Source organism: Equus przewalskii, chromosome X (genome assembly GCF_037783145.1).
Source record: "Equus przewalskii isolate Varuska chromosome X, EquPr2, whole genome shotgun sequence".
Taxonomy (NCBI): domain Eukaryota; kingdom Metazoa; phylum Chordata; class Mammalia; order Perissodactyla; family Equidae; genus Equus; species Equus przewalskii.
In genome coordinates, this window is record NC_091863.1 from 92,464,032 (window position 1) to 92,483,668 (window position 19,637).

The window sequence follows — 19,637 nt, forward strand, 5'->3', positions numbered from 1 at the left end:
GCCACAGCACTAAAAACAAACAGCAAAGTTTGATTTATGCTAAGACACCAGCAATTTTACCCACTATTATTTTGCACCATCGGTAAAAACATAAACACAGTAAAAACAGCAAATGGCACATTAATATTATTGTGGAAGTAGTTTTGGCTTCACAAAACCATTGAAAGAGTCTTATAGACACTGAGATACCCATGGACCACACTTTAAGAACTATGTTTCCAGCCCTAACTCCCTTTGTGGCATTTGAAACAGTTTGAGAATGCTTTTCTCATAATTCTATCTTCCTCTGCACACTATAACATCATTTTGTTTGTTTTCTTTTCTCCTATCTTTCTGTCTGCTCCTATTCATTTTCTTCATTTTCTGCTTTACTCTCACACTTCCCCAGGATTCTATTCTTTCCAGTTGCTTGTACAGTTTTCCTGGCTTACTTTATCCACAGAAAAAAACAAAATCTATCTACCAACGACACTCAAAAACTATTTCTATCCAGGTTATATCTAGATCTCTAACTCAAGCTATATGGGGGTATAGAAATGAACGTTAGACATATATCTCAAATGCCATCTCGCCAAGATTTCACTCATCACCTTTCTCCCATCTCCATTTTTCCCTCCTCCTACATTTTCATTTCTCAAGTGATGGCAATGGTGTCTCCCATTTACCCAAACAGAAACCTGAGAATCATTTTAGATTTCCTCTCCCATAGCCAATCAACACAACCTGTCCTTAATATTTCTCACATCCCAGTCTCTCCACTCCCTCACTTGCTTTCTTAGTTTAAGCCTTTATTGCTAATCATTCTTAAGCCCACATCTCCTTCTCTCCTATCTCTGTGGAAGAGATGGGAGAGATATCCAAGACACAGCTTTACTTCCTTAAGTGAGCAGGGTGCACACAAGGCAACAAGAACTAAAGATTCTTCTCCAGATCTCTATGTCCAACTACTCAGAGAATTCCTTCAAACATTGCTTTTCCGTTATCTTCTCTGTATCTTCTTTGTTTTCTGCCTTGTTTGACTTCCTAATCATTTTACTTTTTTTTCTCTTCTCCTTTGGCCTGGGCCATTTTGTGTTGCTACTCAAAATTCTCTACCACATTTGCGATTGAATTATTTGGACAACCAATAAGGCGGTGCCTCAAGGAATTTTGTCCACCTTCATGACTCGTTAGTAGCCATGGCTCACAAATTCAACCCATGCCCTCAGAATATCCCCTCTGTCGCATCTTTCAAAAGCATCTTACATATAATTTTCATCTTAGGTCAGTGGTTGTAACCTTCAATGTCTGTGAATAGAGTTCAGGGTTTCCACAAACTTTAGAAGTTTAAAAAAATTTAAGTATAACATATACAGTAAAGTGTACGAATCTTAAGTGTATAGCTTGATGAATTTTTACAGATGTATACACTGCTGTAATGAACACTCAGAAAAAGGCACAGAACACTCCAAATATCCAGAGGGCCATCTATTGCACCCTTTCTGTCAGTAATCCCCTATGGGTAACCACTGTTCTGACTTCTATAACCACAGATTAGTTTTGCCTGTTTTGGAATATCATATAAATGGAAGCGTATAATATGTACTCTTTTGTGTACTCTTTTGGGTCTGACTTCTTTCAATCAATGCTGCTTCTGTAGGATCCATCCATGTTGTTGCATTTATCAGTAGTTGGTTCTTTCTCATTGTCACAGCGTTCCACTGTATAAATATCAAAAAATAAATTTACCTTCTTAATGTTGATGAACATTTGGTTTGTTTCCAGTGTTTGGCTATTATAAATAAAGTTGCAAAGAACCTGAGTGTCTATGCTTTTTCATGGATATAAACATTCATTTTTGTTGTACTTAAAAGAAAAATCTGAGAATCTTTTTAGACTTCTTTAGTATATACTATCAAAGATTTTTTCAAAGAGATTGTATTCATTCACAAAGTCATCCACAATATTAAAAATGAAAGAAATGCAATGTAAGAAATGGAAGAAAAACTAAACTTTTGTCAAAAATTAGTATTAGTGGTCATAGTTGCAGGCCAACGCACATTTTCTATTAGGGTCAGTTAGTAAATATTTTAGGCTTTGTGGGCCACATATGATCTCTGTTGCATATATTTTTAACAACCTTTTAAAAAATTTAAAATAATTTTTAGTCCACAAAAACCCAGCTGCAGTCCAGATTTTGCCCATGAGCCACAGTTTGCCAAACCCTGGACCTAATAATTAATGTGTTCCGGTAAGTTTGCGGTGATTATCTCATTTTAGTATTCATTTTTATATCTCTATTGACTCATAGTGTTTAACACTTTTCCTTATGTTTTTTATGCGTTTGGATGTCCTCTTGTATATTTTCTGTGGTACATCTTTTCTAATCATTTGCCTATTTTCAATTTAATTCTTTTCTTACTTGATTTCTAGAGTTCTTTTTATAGTCTACATATGAGTCCTTTGCCAAATATATATATTTAAAATATTTTCTCCCAATCTGTGTTTAGCTTTTTACTCTCTTAATGAAGTTCACTTTGTCACTGTTTACTTTAATAGTAAGCAATTTTTGTGTCCAGTTTAAGAAAAATTTTTTTATCTAAAGTTCAAGAGGATAAACCTCTCTGTTTTTTGTTTTACTTTGTTTTTTCTTAATAGCTTGACGATCTTAGTTTTCACATGTAGGTCTAATAGACATCTCAATTTAATTTTTATGTCTGATATAAGAGGGGTTGGATTTTATTTCTCATACGGATATCTAATTGATTCAGCACCATTTATTGAAAAGATTATCCTTGCCCACTGAATTGGAATGGAATCATTCCCAAAAGTCAGGTGACCTTATGGATGTTGTTGCTACGGGACTATCTGTTCTATTCTAATATTCTGTCTTTGTACCAGTATTACGACATCCTAATTGGTGTAACTTTATGCTAAGTCTTGATATCTAGTGGAGTAAGTCCTTTAACTGTGCTCTTCATCAAAATTGTCCAGGCTGTTCTAAGACTTTTTCATTTTCATTTAAAATTGAAATTACCTTGTTAATATTCAAAACAAAATATACTGTTTTTTTTAAAATCAGGATTACATTGAGTTTACAAACCAGTTGAATGAGAATTCAAGTTTTAACAATATTCTGGCTTCTGATCCATGTACCTATGTGTATGTACATGTAAATATTCCTCCATTTACTTAGGCCTTCTTTAATTGATTTTGTAGTTTTCAGTTTAGGTGTCTTGTATATCTTTGTTAGATTTATCCCTAGGTATTTGATTTCCTAGAATGCTTTTGTAAACAGTATTAGTACTTCATAAATTTATTTCCACAAGTTTATTGCTAGTATACAGAAAGACATTTGATTTTTGCATATTTACTCTGTACCAAGATATCTGGCTAAATTCATTTAGCATTTCTAAGAGTTTGTTAATAGATTCATTGGAATTTTCTGCATACCCAGTAATGTCATGATAATAAATTTATTTCTTCTTTTCCTATTTTAATACATTCTTTAATTTATTGTTATTTTATTGCACTGAAAGGACTTGCAAAACGATGTTTAACAAAAGTGGAGGTAACGAGCATCTTTTTCTTGAGTGGAATAGTGGAAAAGTGTTCAATATTTATTTCAACACTAAGAATAATGTTTTGTTTTTTGTTTCTTGGGATTTTTTTTAAAGATTGACACCTGGGCTAACAAGTCTTGTCAATCTTTTTTCTTCTTCTTCTTCCCAAATCCCCCCAGTACATAGTTGTATATCCTAGTTGTGAGTGCCTCTGGTTGTGCTATAGGGCACGCCGCCTCAGCATGGCCTGATGAGCGGTGCCATGTCTGTGCCTGCGAACTGAACTGGTGAAACCCTGGGCCACCGAAGCGGAGCATGCGAACTTAACCACTCAGCCATGAGGCCGACCCCTAAGAATAATGTTTGTTAGTTGTAGGTTTTGTGAAATATCTTTCATCAGATTAAGGAAGTTCTCTTTTATTCTGTATTTGCTTGGATTTTATTATAAACAGTTGTGAATTTTATCAAATCCTTTTTCTACATCTATTGGGATGTTCATAGGATTTCTTTCTTTGTGCTGTTAGCATGGTAAATTAAATTTTTGAATTTGTAATTAATCTTATATTCTTACAATAAATTCCACTTGGTAATGGGCTCTTTTTTCCTATGTCATTGAATTCTTTTTGATAAATAGAATTTTTGCATGTGTTCTCATTTCAAGTTTAAAATTGTATACAGTGTGAAGAGATGAGATTCCTTTTTTTGCACATGGCTATCTAATACTTCCAGCACAATTTATTAGAAAGATTATCCTTTCCCCCTTGAATTGTTACATCACCTGTCTCAAAAATCAACTGACCATATGTATTTTGGTCTATTTATGGACTGTCTGTTCTGCTCAGGAAATCAATATGTCTATATTTATGCCACTTTCACAATGTCTATAGTAATGTAGCTATAGTAAGTATTGAAATTATATAATGTGAATTCTCTCTATTTCTTTCTTTCTTCTTCTTCTTCTTCTTTTTTTTTTTTTTTGCTGAGGAAGATTGTCCCTGAGCTAACATCTGTGCCAATCCTCCTCTACCTTTTATGTGGGTTGCTGCCACAGCATGGCTGATGAGTTGTGTAGCTCTGTGCCAGGGATCCAAACCTGTGAACTCGGGCCACCGAAACAGAGTGTGCAGAACTTAACCACTATGCCACGGGTTTGGCCCCTGAATTTTCTCATATTGCTCTTCTTTTCAAAATTATTTTGGTTAGTCTAGGTCCTTTGTATTTCCATATAAATCATAGAATTGCACCATAATATTTGTTAAAAACTCCAGGTGGAATTTTGGCTGAGATTGCATTAAATCTGTGAATCAATGTGAGGAGAACTGACATCTTAACAATGAGGAATAAGTTGATCCCTGAACACGGTATATTTAATGTCTCTTAACATTGTTTTATAGTTCATGTTCTTGCACATATTTAAAAAAATTTTTTCCTAATTTTTATCCCTAGTTGTTTTTAATTTAATATTTAATTATACATTCTTATTTCACAGAAATACAATTGATTTTATGCTGCAAACTTGTTAAACTCATTTAATATTTCTAGCGTTCTGTATATTCCTTTTGATTTTTTATATGGATGATCATGAGATCCATAAATAAAGACAGTTTTGCTTCTTATGTCCAATCTGTACAATTTATATCTATTTGTTGATTTTTTGCATGAACTGGCACCTCCAGCACAGTGTTAAATAAAATGTATGGTAAAGGCGGAAAAACTTGCTTCATTCTTTAACTGGGGAAAAGACATTCAGTCATTCACAATTAAGTACAATGGTAGCTATAGTATTTTTGTTTGCTTGCTTGTTGTTTGTTTTGGTAGGTGCCGTTTCAGATTGAGGAAGTTCCCATCCATTACTAGTTTGTTGAGAGTTGTTATTACGAACAGATATTGAATTTTTTTTTATTTTTATTTTTTTCCGATGTACATCATATTTCAAATTCTGGATACATTACATCATGTTCACCACCCGAACACTAATTATAGTGCATCCCCTCACATGTGACCCTAATCACCTCTTTTGCCCTCCCGCCTCCCCCCTTCCCCAATGGTAACCACCAGCCCAATCTCCAATGCTATGTGTGGTTTTTTTTGTCGTTTTTATCTTCTACTTATGAGTGAGATCATATGGTATTTGACTTTCTCCCTCTGACTTATTTCACTCAGCATAATACCCTCAAGGTCCATCCATGTCGTCACAAATGGCCAGATTTCGTCATTTCTTATGGCTGAGTAGTAGTCCATCGTGTATAAATACCACATCTTCTTTATCCATTCGTCCCTTGATGGGCACCTAGGTTGCTTCCAAGTCTTGGCTATTGTGTATAATGCCACAATGAACATAGGGGTGCAAGTATCTTTATGCCTTTGTGTTTTCAAGTTCTTTGGATAAATACCCAGCAGTGGAATAGCTGGATCATATGGTAGATCTATCCTTAATTTTCTGAGGATACTCCAAACTGCTTTCCATAGTGGCTGCACCAGTTTGCACTGCCACCAGCAGTGAACAGGAGTTCCCTTCTCTCCACACCCTCTCCAACATTTGTTATTTCCTGTCTTGTTAATTATAGCCATTCTGACTGGAGTGAGGTGATACCTCATTGTAGTTTTGATTTGCATTTCCCTGATAGCTAATGATGTTGAGCATCTTTTCATATGCCTGTTGGCCATCTGTATTTCTTCTTTGGGGAAATCTCTGTTCAGATCTTTTGCCCATTTTCTAATTGGATTGTTGGGTTTTTTGTTGTTGAGCTTTATGAGTTCTTTGTATATTTTGGATATTAACCCCTTATCTGATATGTGGTTTGCAAATATCTTCTCCCAATTGTTAGGTTGTCTTTTCATTTTGCTGATGGTTTCCTTTGCTGTGCAGAAAGTTTTTAGTTTGATGTAGTCCCATTTGTTCATTTTTTCTTTTGTTTCCCTTGCCCAGTCAGACATGGGACTTGAAAATATGCTGCTCAGACCAATGTCATAGAGCGTACTGCCCATGTTTTCTTCTAGAAGTCTCATGGTTTCGGGTCTTACATTCAAGTCTTTAATCCATTTTGAGTTGATTTTTTTGTGCATGGTGTAAGGGAATGGTCTACTTTCATTCTTTTGCATGTGGCTGTCCAGTTTTCCCAACACCATTTATTGAAGAGACTCTCCTTTCTCCATCGTATGCTCTTGGCTCCCTTGTCGAATATTAGCTCTCCATAAACGTGTGGGTTTACTTTTGGGCTCTCAATTTTGTTCCATTGATCTGTGTGTCTGTTTTTGTGCCAGTACCATGCTGTTTTGGTTACTATGGCTTTGTAGTATAATTTGAAATCAGGGAGTGTGATACCTCCAGCTTTGTTCTTTTTTCTCAGGAATCCTTTGGCTATTCGGGGTCTTTTGTTGTTCCATATAAATTTTAGGATTCTTTGTTCTATTTCTGTAAAAAATGTTGTTGGAACTTTGATAGGGATTGCGTTGAATCTATAGATTGCTTTAGGAAGTATGGACATTTTAACAATGTTAATTCTTCCAATCCAAGAGCACGGAATATCTTTCCAGTTCTTTGTGTCTTCTTCGATTTCTTTCAACAATGTTTTATAGTTTTCGGTGTACAGATCTTTCACCTCTTTGGTTAAGTTTATTCCTAGGTATTTTATTCTTTTTGTTGCAATTGTAAATGGGATTGTATTCTTAATTTCTCTTTCTGCTACTTCGTTGTTAGTGTATAGAAACACAACGGATTTTTGTACATTGATTTTGTATCCTGCAACTTGCCTGTATTCCTTTATTATTTCTAAAAGTTTTTTAGTGGACTCTTTAGGGTTTTCTAGATATAAAATCACGTCATCTGCAAAGTGTGACAGTTTCATTTCTTCTTTTCCAATGTGGATCCCTTTTATTTCTTTTTCTTGCCTGATTGCTCTGGCTAGGACTTCCAATACTATGTTAAATAAGAGTGGTGACAGCGGGCATCCTTGTCTGGTTCCTGTTCTTAGAGGGATAGCTTTCAGTTTTTCTCCATTGAGTCTATGAGATGATCATATGGATTTTCTTTTTTAATCTCTTGATATGGAAAATTATATCAGTTAATTTTTTAATGTCAATGAATCTTCTATTTCTGGAATAAACAGCATTTGATCATGTTGCCTTAATTTTTTGGTTACTGGTGGGTTGAAGCTGCTAAAATTCTGTTTAAAATTTATGCATCAATGTTCATGAAGGGCATTCGTCTATAGTTTTCCTATTATGTATTTGTCCAGTTTTGGAATTGAGGTAACACTGGCCTCATGGAATGTGTTGGGAAGCATTACTTCTTTTGTTTTTAGAAAGAATTTAGAATTAGAATAATTTCTTTCTTAAATGTATGGTAGAATTCACCACTGAAGCCATTCAGGCCTGGCGTTTTCATTGTGGGAAGATTTTGAACTGCAACATCAATCTCTTTAATAGATACACAGTTATTTGGGTTTTCTATAACTTCTAAGGTGACCTTTGATAAGTCTGTATCTTTTAAAGAATTTATCCGTAACATCTAAGTTGTCAAGTATATTGGCTTAAAGTTTTTCACATATTATTCTCTGTTAATATTTATAGGATCTGTAGTGCATTCTCCTACTTCATTCCTGATGTTGATAATTTGTATCTCGTCTATTTTTCCTGATTGATCTGACTGGATTTTTATCAACTATATCACTTTCTTGATTTCATTGTTTTTTCTTTATTGCTTTCCTATATACTTCAGTGACGTATTTTTATCTTTAGTATTTGCATTCTTTTGCTTTACTTTGGGTTAAATTTGATACTTTGTCTAGTTCCTTAGGGTAAAATCATAGGTCATTGCTTTTAAACCTTTCTTCTTTAGTAATATAAGTATTTAATGCAATGAATTTTCCTGTAGGCATCACTTTAGCTGTGTTCCAAACATTTCGAGATGCTGTTTTTATTTTCATTCATTCAAAAATACTTTATAATTTGCCTTGTGATTTCTCCTTTGAACCATGAGTTATTCAGAAATGTACTGTTTAGTGTCCAAATATTTGGAGAATTTCCTTATGTATTTCTGTTATTTAAATCAATATTGAAATTAATGACATCATTATAAAATATATTTTATATTTCATAAAAATAATTGATAAATTAATAGTTATTAAGGTAAATAAAATGGTCTACATTGCTAAATGTCCTGTGTGCCCTTGGAAAAAATGGTATTCTGCTATTTTTGGACAGATTATTCTCCACATATTAATAGCACGTGTTGGCTGATAATGTTGTTCAAGTCCTCCTTGTTTTTATTGGTCTTTTTCCTCCTAGTTCCATGGATTACTGATGAAGGGTGTTGAATTCTCTGATTATATCTGTGGACTTTTTTATTTCTACTTTCAGTTCTATCAGTTTTAGTCAATGTATTTCTAACCTATATCATTAGGTGCACATTTATGACTCAAATGAACTTTTGATAAATTTAGATATTATGATATTAAAATAGACACATCCGCTTTCTTTGATTTGTGTTAGCATAATATAACTTTTTCCATGTCTTGCTTTCCTGTAATTGAGATATAATTCACATATGTTCACAATTTTAAAGTGTAAAATTCAGAGATTTTAATTTTTCCAGATTTATTGACATATAATTTCATTCTAATATTGTGTAAGTTTAAGGTATACAACATGATTTGAGATATATATATATATATGATTACCATAATAAGGTTAGTTAAAAAATCCATCACCTCACATAATTACCTGTGTGCATGTATGAGGTGAGAACATTTAAGATCTACTCTCTTAGTAGCTTTTGAATATGCAAGTATTGTTAACTGTAGTCACCATTCTGTACATTAGATCCCCAGAGCTTATTCATTTTATAACTTGAAGTTTGTACCCTTTGACCAACATTTCCACATTTCCCCCACATCCTGGCCCCTGGATAACACCAATTACTCTTTGTTTCTATGAATTTGGCTTTTTTAGATTCTACCTATAAGTGAAATCATACAATACTTGTTTTTCTCTGCCTGACTTAGTTCACTTAGCATAATGCCTTCCAGGTTCATCCATGTTGTTGCAAATGGCAGGACTTCCTTCTTTTTTGTGGTTGAATACTATTCCATTCTGTGTGTGTATATATATACATCTTCTTTATCCGTTCATCCATCAACGTATGTTGATGTTGTTTCCATGTCTTGGCTATTGTGAATAATGCTGCCATGAACACAGTGGAGCAGATATCTTTTCAAGATAATGATTTCATTTCCTTTGGATATATACCTTTGGATCATATGGCAGTTCTGTTTTTAGTTTTTTAAAAAATCTCCAAACTGTTTTCCATAGTGGCTATACCAATTTACGTTCCCACCAACAGTGCACCAGGGTTCCCTTTTCTCCACATGTTTGCCAACACGTATTATCTCTTGTCTTTTTGATAATAGCCATTCTAACAGATGTGAGGTGATATCTCATTGTGGTTTTTATTTGCATTTCCCTGATGATTAGTGATGTTGGTCACCTTTTCACATAACTGTTGGCCATTTGTATGTCTTCTTTAGAAAAGTGTCTATTCAAGTCCTTTTCCCGTTTTTAAAAATTTTTAAATAAGCTTTTCATTTTGAGATAATTGTAGATTCATATGCAATTACAAGAAATAATAGAGAGATTCTGTATACTCTTTTCTCAGTTTTCCCCATAGTAACATCTTCCTTTACCCATTTTTTAGTTGGGTTATTTGCTTTTTGCTGATGTCATATGAATTTCTTATATATTTTGGATATTAACCCCTTATTAGGTATATGGTGTACAAATATTTTCTCCCACCCCATAGGCTGCCTTTTTACTCTGTTATTGTTTCTTTTACTGTGCAGAAGCTTTTTAGTTGGATGTAGAGCCACTTGTTTATTTTTGCTTTTGTTCTGGGTCCTTTTGGTGTCATATCCAAAAAATCTTCACCAAGACCAATGTTAAGGAGTGTTTTCCCCTAGGAGTCTTATAGTTTTAGGTCTTATATTTAAGTCTTTAATCCATTTCAAGTAAATTTGTGGTGGTGTAAGTGATATAAGGTAAGGGTACAATTTCATTCTGCTGCATGTGAATATCCAGTTTTCACAACACCATTTCTTGAAGAGACTATCTCCTCCCCATCGAGTATTCTTGGCCCCCTTGTCAAATATTAATTGACTGTATACGCAAGGGTTTATTTCTAGGCTCTTGATTCTGCTCCATTGGTCTATGTGTTTGTTTTTATGCCTGTACCATACTGTTTTGATTACTATAGGTTTGTAGTATAGTTTGAAATCAGGAAGCATGATGCCTCCAGCTTTGTTCTTCTTTCTCAAGATTGCTTTGGCTATTTGGGGTAATCTTGGTTCTATACAAATTTTAGGATTGTTTTATCTAATTTTGTAAAAAGTGCCATTCACTGCTCGCTTCGGCAGCACAGATACTAAAATTGGAATGACACAGAGAAGATTAGCATGGCCCCTGTGCAAGGATGACACGCAAATTCATGAAGCGTTCCATATTTTTTAACTCCTCAGACAAGGGAAACAATAGAAAGAATAAACAAATGGGACTTCATCAGACTAAAGAGCTTCTTCAAGGCAAGGGAAAACAGGATTGAAACAAAAAAAGAGCCCACTAATTGGGAAAAAATATTTACAAGTTATATATCTGACAATGGGTTCATCTCCATTATATATAAAGAACTCACACAGCTCAACAACAAAAAAATCAAACAACCTGATCAAAAAATGGACAGGGGACATAAATAGACATTTCTCCAAAGAATATATACGGTTGGCCAATAGACACATGAAAAGATGCTCATCATCACTAATCATCAGGGAAATGCAAATCAAAATTACACTAAGGCACCACCTTACACCTGTTAGAATGGCAAAAATATCCAAAACAAAAAATGATAAATGTTGGAGAGGTTGTGGAGAAAAAGGAACCCTCATACATTGCTGGTGGGAATGCAAACTGGTGCAGCCACTATGGAAAACAGTATGGAGATTTCTCAAAAATTAAAAATAGAAATACCTTATGACTCAGCTATCCCACTACTGGGTATCCAAAGAACTTCAAATCAGCAATTCCAAAAATCCCATGCACCCCTATGTTCATTGCAGCATTATTTACAATAGCCAAGATGTGCAAGCAACCTAAGTGCCCATCAACTGATGATTGGATAAAGAAGATATGGTATACATATGCAATGGAATACTACTCAGCCATAAAAAGGATAAAATCGTCCCATTCACAACAACATGGATGGACCTTGAGGGTAGTATGTTAAGTGAAATAAGCCAGACAGAGAAAGATGAACTCCGTATGACTCCACTCATAGGTGGAAGTTAAACACATAGACAAAGAGAACTGATTGGTGGTTACCAGGGGAAAGGAGGGGGTGGGGGGAGGGCAAAAAGGGTGAAGTGGTGCACCTACAACATGACTAACAATAATGTACAACTGAAATTTCACAAGGTTGTAAACTATCATAGTCTTAATAAAACAATTTTTTTAAAAAGTGCCATTGAAATTTTGGTAGCGATTCCACTGAATCTATAGATGGCTTTGGGTAGTATGGGCATTTTAACAATATTGATTCTTCCAATCCATGAACATGAGATATCTTTTCATTTATTTGTACCTTCTTCAATCTCTTTCACCAAAGTCTTGTAGCCTTCAGTGTACAGATGTTTCACTAACTTAAATTTATTCCTAAGTACTTTGTTGTGTTTGATACTATTGTAAATGGAATTATTTTCTTTATTTCCTTTTCAAATTGTTTGTTGTTAGTGTGTAGAAATGCAACTGATTTCTCTATGTTGATTTTGTATCCTGAAACTTTATTAAATTAGTTTGTTACTTTTAATAGTTTTTTGATGAAGTCTTTAGAAATTTCTGTGTATACAACTATGTCATCTGTAAACAGAGTCAATTTTACTTCTTCCTTTCTGATTTGGATGTCTTTTCTTTCTTTTTCTTGCCTAATTGTTCTGGCTAGGACTTCTTGTACTATGTTGAATAAGAGTAGCAAGAGTAGGCATTTTTGTCTTCTTCCCGATCTTAGAGGACAAGATTTCAACCTTTCACTGCTGAGTATGATATTAGCTGTGGGCTTGTTATATAAAGACTTTATCGTGTTGAGATACATTCCTTCTATACCCAATTTGTTGAGAGCTTTATCATAAAAGAATTTCAAATTTTGCAAAATACTTTTTTTGCTTTTATTGATATGATCATAAGATTTTATCCTTCATTATATTAATGTGGTGTATCACATTTACTAATTTGTGTAGGTCAAATCATCCTTGCATCTCAGGGATAAATCCCACTTGATCATGGTGTATGTTCCTTTTAACATTCTGTTAAATTCAGTTTGCTAGTATTTTGTTGAGGATTTTTTCATCTATATTCATCAGGGCTATTGTCCTGTGGTTTTCTTTTCTTGTAGTGTACTTATATTGTTTTTTCTCAGGGCATGCTGACCTTGTAACATGAGTTTGGGAATGTTCCCTCCTCTTCAATTTTTTGGAAGACTTTGAGAAGGATTGGCCTTCATTCTTTAAATGTTTGGTAGAATTCACTAGTGAAGCCATCTGGTCCTGGGCTGTTCGTTGTTGAGAGGCTTTTTATTATTGCTTCAAACTCCTTACTCATTATTGTTCTGATCAGATTTTCTAATTCTTCATGATTCATCTTGGTAGGTTGTATGTGTCTAAAAAAGTATCCATTTCTTCTAGGTTATCTAATTTATTGGCACATAATTGTTCATAGTAGTCTCTTATGATCCATATATTTCTGTGGTATCAGAATTGTAATGTCTCTTCTTCCATGTATAATTTGGTCAGAGGTTTTTAGTATATTCACAAAGTTGTGCAACCATCACCACTAACCAATTTCAGAATATTTTCATCACCCAAAGAGAAACTACTTACCTATTAGCAATTATTACCCATTCCTCCTCCCCCTAACCCTGGGCAAACAGTAATCTACTTTCTGTCTCTATGAGTTTGCATATTCTGAACACTTTATATACAGAAAGTCATACACTATATGATCTTTTGTGTATGACTTCTTTCAAATAACATAGTGTTTTCAAAGCTCATCCATGTTTTAGCACATGACCGTGCTTCACTCATTTTTATGGCTGAATAATATTCCATTGTATGACTATACCACAATTTATCTATTCTTCTGTTTATGGGCATTGGAATTATTTCTAGTTTTTTAAATTATGAATAATGCTGCTATGAACATCCATATGTAAGTTTCTGTGTAGACATATGTTTTCAGTTCTTACAGGTATATCCTAGGAGTGGAAATCCTGCATTACATGATAACTCTATGTTTAACTTATTTAGGAATTGCCAACCAGTTTTCCAATGCAGCTGTACTATTTTAAATTCCCATCAACCACGTAGGAGAGTTCTAATTTTTTCATATCCTCATCAACATTTGTTATTGTCTGTATTTATGATTATACTCATCTTAGTATTTGTTAAGTGACATCTCATTGTGGTTTTGATTTGTATTTCCTTAATGGCTAATGATGCTGAGCATACTTTCATATTAATATCAGTCAATTGTATGTCTTCTTTAGAGAAATTTATATACTTTGCTAATTTTTAATTGGATTATCTTTTTGCTATGGAGTTGTAAAAGATCTTTATATAGCCTAGATAAAAGACACTTAGATGATATACGATTTGCAAATATTTTCTCCCATTCTATTAATTGTCTTTTCACTTTCTTGATCTTGCATTTGCAACACAAAAGTTTTTAATTTTGATGAAGCCCAATTTATCTATCGTTTTTCTTTAATGGTTTATGCTTTTGGTCTCATGTCTAAGAAGGCAGGGTCTTGAAGATTTACTCCTATGTTTTTTTCCTTAGATTTTTATAGTTTTAGCTCTTCCATTTAGCTCTTTCATTCATTTTAAGTTAATTTTTGTAGATGTTGTGAGGTAAGAGTCCAACTTCATTCTTTGTGAGCAGATATGCAATTGTCCCATCATCATTTGTTAAAAAGGCTATTCTTTCCCCATTGAATTGTATAGGCATCCTTCTCAAATAATGAGTGACAATAAAATAAGAGTTTATTTTTGGACTCTCAATTCTATTCTGCTGATCTACAAGGCTCTCCTTATTTCAATACCACACAGTCTTAATTACTGTGGCTTTGTAGTATGTTTTGAAATGCGAAAGTGTGAGTGCTCCAACTTTGTTCTTCTTTTTCAATATTGTTTTGGCTATTCTGAGTCCCTTGCAGCTCCATATAAATTTTATAAGCAGCTTGTCAATTTCTTTTATATATATATATATTTTTGAAAGTCTTGGGGTTTTTGTAAATTTCAGAAAAATAAGTCATTTAAAATTTTGATACATATTACATTGAATCTGTAGAACAATTTGTAAAGCATTAACAAATTAAGTCTTCCAATCCATGAACATGAGATATCTTTCCATGTATTTAGATATTCTTTAATTTCTTTCAATTTTTCTTTTGCAATTTTCAGTGTACAGATCTTGCACTTTTGTTAAATTTATTCCTAAATATTTTATTACTTTTTGATGCTATTGAAATTGGAATTGTTTTATTTCATTTATAGATTTCCCATTGCTATTATATACTACTACAATTGATTCTTTCATATTATCTTTTATCCTAAAGACTTGCTGAATTCATTTCCTAACACAAGATCATGTAATCTTCAAATAAAGATGGTTTTACCTCTTCCTTTAAAATCTGGATGCCTTTAATTCTTTTTCTTACTTAAATGCTCTGCTTAAACTCCAGTATAATGTTGAATAGAAGTGGTGAAAGTAAACTTCTCCCTTTTTGATCTTCGTTTTTCATAATGAAGTATGATATTAGCTGTAGGTGTTTTGTAGATGCCTTCTATAAAGTTGAGGAAGTTCCCTTCTGTTTCTTGTACGTTCACTGTTTCATCACAAAAATGCAATGGATTTTGTCCTTTATTCTATTATTATGGCCTGTTGTGTTGATTAATTTTTGTATGCTGACACAGCCTTGCGTCCTTTGGATAAATCTCATTTGATATGATGTATACTCGTTTTGTATGTTGCTGGATTTGGTTGGCAAGTATGTTGTTGAGGGGTTTTTTTGCCTATATTAATAAAAAGTATCTGCCTGTGGTTTTCTTTTTGTATGATGTCTTTGTCTGTTTTTGGTATCAGGGTAATACTGGCTTCATAGAATGAGATGGGAAATGTTCTTTCCTTTTCTATTTTTTGGAAAAGTGTTTGATGAAAATGTTTTTATGACCACAAGGAGAAATTCTATAGCTATCACTACCCCTACCTACCCAACAACATATGCCTAGGCAAGAACTAATCAACTGTCTCTACATGCTTACTCTGGCAATAGTTGGAATCTCATGTAGTTGCAGTAATATAATATGTAGTCTTGTGTGATTGGCTTTTTCACTTGGTAATGTTTTTAAGGTACATCCATATGGTGGCATGTATCTATGATTCCTTTTTTAAGCCTGAATAAGATTTCATTATAAGAATATACCACCATTTACTTTTTTTCATTCTTCTACTCATGGGCATTTGAGTTGTTTTCATTCTTTTTCATCGTGAATAATCCTGCTATGAACAGTTTGTGTTTGAACACCTGTTTTCAATTCTCTTGGATACATAACTAAGGAATTCCTGGGTCATACTGTAACTGTCAAATTGTTTTCCAAAGCTAATGTACCATTTTAAATTCCCATCATCCGTATAGGAGGGTTCCAATATCTTCATATCATTACTGACATTTTTTGTTGTCAATGTTTACGATTATACCCATCTTAGTGTGTGTAAAGTGTTATCTCATTGTGGTTTTTATTTGCATCTCCCTAATAGCTACTGATCCTTTTCCCAATTTTAATTGGGTTATCTATCTGTTATTATTAAATTGTAAGCATTTTCATGTATTCTGGATGAAAGACATATAGAAGATATATGACTTGTAAGTATTTCCTGCCATTGTGTCAGTTATCCTTTCACTTCCTTGATGGTATCATTTGCGGTGCAAACATTTTCAATTTTGATGAAGTTCAATTCATTTTTATTTTGTCACTTGTCCTTTTATTGTCATATTTAAGAAAACATTACCAAATCTATAATCATAAGGATGTATGCCTATCTTTTCTTCTTAAAATTGTCTAGTTTTTGCCTCTTACATTTTGGTCTTTGATCCATTTTGAGTTAATTTTTGTAGATGGTGTAAGAGTCCAATTTCATTCTTTTGCATGTTGGTATCCACTTATTCCAGCACCATTTGAAAAGACTATTTTTACCACATTGAATCATTGTCTTTGTCCTTCAGACTGCTATGACAAAATCCTATAAACTGGGTGGCTTATAAACAACAAATATTTATTTCTCACAGTTCTGGAGGCTGGGAAGTCCAAGATCAGGGCACTGGCAAATTCAATATCTAGTGAAGTCTCACTTTCTAGATGGCCATCTTTTCACTATAATCTCACATCACAGAAGGGCAAGGGAGCTTTCTCCAGCCCTAATGGAATAAGGGCACTAATCCCATTCACAAGGGCTCATCTCTCATGACCTAATCACTTCCCAAAGGTTCCTCTTAATATCATCACCTTTGGGTTAGGATTTCAACATATGAATTTTGGGAGGGACACAGTCATTCAGACCATAGCAATGGTCCTGGCAGCCTTGTTGAAAATCAGTTGACCATAAACACATAGGTTTACTTGTGGACTCTCAATTCTATTTCATTGATCTATCTATCTATTTTTGTCAGTACCACATGGTCTTGATTATCATTGCTTTGTAGTAAGTTTCAAAATCAGGAAGTATGATTTCTCCTACCTTGTTCTTCTATTTCAAGATTACTTTGGCTATTCTGAGTCTTTTGCAACTCCATATGAGTTTTAGAATTGGCTTGTCAATTTTTACAAAGAAGTCAGCTGGGTTGCTGACAGGAATTGTGTTGACTCTTTAGTCTACTTTGGGCATCTTTTCCATCTTAACAATTTTAAATCTTCTGATCCATGGACATGAGCTTTTTTCTATTCATTTAAATTCTCTACTTTTTTCAACAATGTTTGGTAGTTTTCAATTTAAAAAGTTTGGATTTCTTTTTTAAAATTTATTCTTAAGTACTTTATTCTTTTCAATGTTATTGTAAATCGAATTGTTTTCTTAATTTCATATATTGGATTGGACATCAATCTTGTATAATGCAATTTTCCTGACTTATTTACTAGTTCTACTAATTTTTTAGTGTATTCTTTAGGATTTTCTGTATACAAGATCATATTATCTGCAAACATAGATAGCTTCAAGTTCTTTTCCAATCTAGATGGCTTTTATTTTGTTTTTTTTTGTGTCATTGTCTTCTCTAGAAATTCTAGTACAGTGATGAGTAAAAGTGGCCAGAGTGCACAGCCTTGCCTTGTTTCTGATCTTAGGGGGATACCAAGAGGTCTTAGGAGGTCTTTCATCATTAAGTGAGATGTGAGTTGTGAGTTTTTCATAGATGTCCTTTGTCAAACTGAGGAGTTCTCTTCTATTAATAGTTTACCGAGTGTTTTTATCATGAAAGGGCAATGGAGGTTTTTCAAATGTTATTTATGCATTTATTGAGGTGATCATGCATTTTTTAAAATTCTGTTGATGTTAAACCAACCTTACCTATCTGGGATAAATCCCACTTGATCATGGTGTGTAATTTTTTATGTTGCTTGGTTCAGTGTGCTAGTATTTTGGGGAGTATTTTTGCATCCATGTTTCTTTTTTTGCTCAAATATAATTGACATATAACATTGGTTAAGTTTAAAGTGTACAAAATGTTGATTTGATACATTTACATATTGCAATATGATTACCACTATAGCGTTAGTGAATACCTCTATCACATCATATAATAATCACTTCCTTTTAGTGGTGGGAACAATTAGCATCTAGTCTCTTGGCAACTTTGAAGTTTATAATACAGCATTGTTGACTATAATTACTATGCTGTGCATTAGCTCTCCAGTACTTATTTATCTACTTGTTCCAGGTTTGTACCCTTAAACAACATATCCCCAATTTCTCCCACCCCACACCAAGCCTTTGGTAACCACCATTCTAATCTCTGTTTTTACAAGTTTGGCTTTTTTAGATTCCACATATAAGTGAGATCATACAATATTTATCTTTCTCTGTCTGACTAATCTCATTTAGCATAATGCCCTCAAGGTTCATCCATGCTGTTGTGAATGGCAGGATTTTTCTTTTTTCTCATGGCTGAATAATATTTAATATTATATATATACCACAACTTCTTTATCCATCAATCTGTTGACTGACACTCAAGTTGTTTCCGTATCTTGACCACTGTGAATAATGCTGCAATAAACATGGGAGTGCATATATCTCTTCAAAACCCAGTTTTCTTTTCCTTGGAATATATATCCAGAAATGGAATTGCTGGATCATATGGTAGTTCTATTTTGAATTATTTGAGTAATGTCCATACTGTTTTCCATAATAGGTGCACCAATTTATATTCTGGCCAGCAGTGTAAAAGGGTTCCCCTATCTCTACATCCTCACAGACATTTGTTAGCTCTTGTCTTCCTGATGATAGCTATTCTAAAAGGTGTGAGGTGATATCTCATTGTGGTTTCGATTTGCATTTCCCTGATGATTAGTGATTTCGAGCATTTTTTCATGTACCTGTTGCCTATTTACATGTATTTTTAGAAAAATGTCTATTTAGTTTCTCTGCCCATTTTTTAATTGGATTGTTTGTGTTTATGTTATTGAGTTATATGAGTTCTTTATATATTTTGGATTTTAACCCCTTATCTGGTATATGGTTTGCAAATATTTTCTCCCATTCCATAGGTTGCCTTTTTATTTTGTTGATTGTTTCTTTTGCTCTGCAGAAGCTCTTTTTAGTTTGAGGTAGACCCATTTGTTGATTTTTGCTTCTGTTGCTTGTGCTTTTGGTATTGTATCCAAAAAGTGATTGCCCAATCCAATGTTGAAGAATTTCTCCCTATGTTTTCTTCTAGGAGCTTTATGTTATCAGATATTATATTTAAGTCTTTAATCCATTCTGAGTTAATTTTTGTGATTGATG

At 33.6% G+C, this 19,637-nt stretch overlaps 1 protein-coding gene and 1 non-coding gene across 2 annotated transcripts in view; both read left to right on the plus strand.

Annotated features, from left to right (window-relative positions):
• The window catches only part of HTR2C (5-hydroxytryptamine receptor 2C), a 307,860-nt gene that overhangs the window by 251,927 nt on the left and 36,296 nt on the right, over window positions 1-19,637 (plus strand). The window lies entirely within an intron of this gene.
• Window positions 10,936-11,042, plus strand: LOC139081216 (U6 spliceosomal RNA). The gene has a single exon (XR_011536339.1). It is a non-coding gene; the product is annotated as a U6 spliceosomal RNA (small nuclear RNA).